Raw genomic sequence first — 2,041 nt, forward strand, 5'->3', positions numbered from 1 at the left:
GGCTGGTTTGATTCATTCATTTTGAAGACAGGAGAGTGGGGGGCAGTGGGGCCATCTGATTAAGGGGTGCTGAATCAAGAAGTAGCAGAGTTTGACAAGCCAGTAGCTTGGGGATCTGTGGCCAAGGCCCCATCTGCCAAAGTTAAAGGTGTGTGGTGGCAAGTGCATGGGGTGGGGTGGGGTAGGGTGAGATGGGTGTGTCTTGGTTTTTGGCTTCTGGATTCAGTCCTTTTTCAGCAGTGAACATGTCTCAGCCTGTCAGAAATCGAAAGGTCATTGATTCTTCTGTGTCAGGAATCTGATGATGCTGATAAAGATTATGGGAGAGTGTCAGCCTTTTCCAGTTAAGAAAATGTGACCATCTCCCCAAGAGGCTAAAAGTTAAGAGGTGATCTGGAAAGAATTAACAGGAAGGCTATGAGGACTCAGAAGAAAAAGACATGAAGACCACGAAGGATGATTCTCACACTGCGGAGGACCGTGAAGATGAAAGAGATCATAAAAATGTTCACCAGGAATAGCAGGCAGCCTCTTAAGCAGCTTCCAGATAGGGAGAGATGCTCATGGAAGATGTGGGCAGTGGAAGAATAAGAAGAGGCAGAGGCACCATTCCAGAAGAAAGATTAGGGCAGCGATGATGATTTCCTAATGGAAGATGATGATGATAGTGACTATGACAGCTCAAAAAAGAAAAACAAAAAGGTGGTTAAGAAGTACAAAGCTGAGAGAAAAGAAAAGAAAATTCCCAGACCCAGGCTAAAGGCTACAGTGACGCCAAGCCCTGTGAAAGACAAAAGGAAAAATAGGTCGCCCCACAGCTTCAAAGCCTTCAAGGGAAAAGACTCATCCCAAAGAAGTCAAGGAACCAGAAATCTCTCCAGAAAAGAAACCCTCCACAGACCCTACACCAGAGAAATCTGGGGACAAAGGATCTGAAGATGAGGCCAAGTCTGGCAAGGATTGAAAGAGTGATGACAGTTTGGGAGGAAATTTTATTTAAAAGAAAAAAGAAAAAAAAATAGGGGGGAAGAAAAGAAAACCTACTTAAGATAGAACATGTTTTTGGCTCTGGCTTCAACTCATGGGCTTTCAATGCTTTTTTTCCTTTTTTTGAACACAACATTCTCTCTCTCTCTCTCCCTCTTAAAGAAAACCATTGTATGTTTAATTATCTTCTTTGTCTATTGGTCTTCTCTTTACCATCACCCCTTCTTCTCTCCCTTCCCAAAGTCATGTCAAAGTAATCACCGATTGACTGCTTCATCTTTTTATTTTTAATGGAAGGTGTACCACAGTTGTAAAGCAATAAGATTTGAGATGGACGCTATAGATGTTTTGCTTTTTGCTGAATGGTAGCAAGTAGAACAGTAATCAAAAAAACGTAGAAGGAGTTTAGTTTAAAATGATTGCTGCTTTCTCTACCTGGACTTAAAAAAAATCAGTTGTCATCTAATACAAGAGGATATATCTATATACACAAGTATAGATGTCTAAGAATACCAGGATGTTGAACTGCCCACTGATTGGGCAGGTAGGAGATAAAGCTGAATCCTGAATTGTCACTAAGAATTGTTACTAATTGTTCATATTTTTTTTATCTTGGTAGCAGGGCAGGGAATGGTATTACCTGACCTTATTTCAGGGTGTAGGTTTTTTTTTTAATTTCAAGTCACTTGTTATCCCAGAGAGACCTAGAACCAGTGATTCTTTTATCCTCTGCAGTCTTTAATGGACTTGAAAAAAAAAAAAAAAGAAAGAACAAAAAAAAGATGAGGGCTGCCAAAACTTAAATCACTTGATTTCTTGTTTCATTTTCTAATGGTTCATGTTTTTGAGTATATATGTATGTATTATGTTTCTTGGATAAAATTTTACCAAGACTCAGAAACACCTCAAAACCTAGACTTTAAATGGCAAGATCTGTACTCCAGAGTGGATTTCGTCTTCACCAACAATGTTTAGGTTTTAAGAAAATAAAGTACCAATTAATGTGAAACTCAGTTACAAATACTTGAGATTTTTCCCTTATGAAAACAGAAAA

At 39.2% G+C, this 2,041-nt stretch overlaps 1 pseudogene; it reads left to right on the forward strand.

Moving 5' to 3' along the window:
• Window positions 1–245: 245 nt before the first annotated feature.
• Window positions 246–964, forward strand: LOC120246298 (annotated as a pseudogene).
• Window positions 965–2,041: the final 1,077 nt, after the last annotated feature.

Source organism: Hyaena hyaena, unplaced genomic scaffold (genome assembly GCF_003009895.1).
Source record: "Hyaena hyaena isolate Hyena2069 unplaced genomic scaffold, ASM300989v1 scaffold_461, whole genome shotgun sequence".
Taxonomy (NCBI): domain Eukaryota; kingdom Metazoa; phylum Chordata; class Mammalia; order Carnivora; family Hyaenidae; genus Hyaena; species Hyaena hyaena.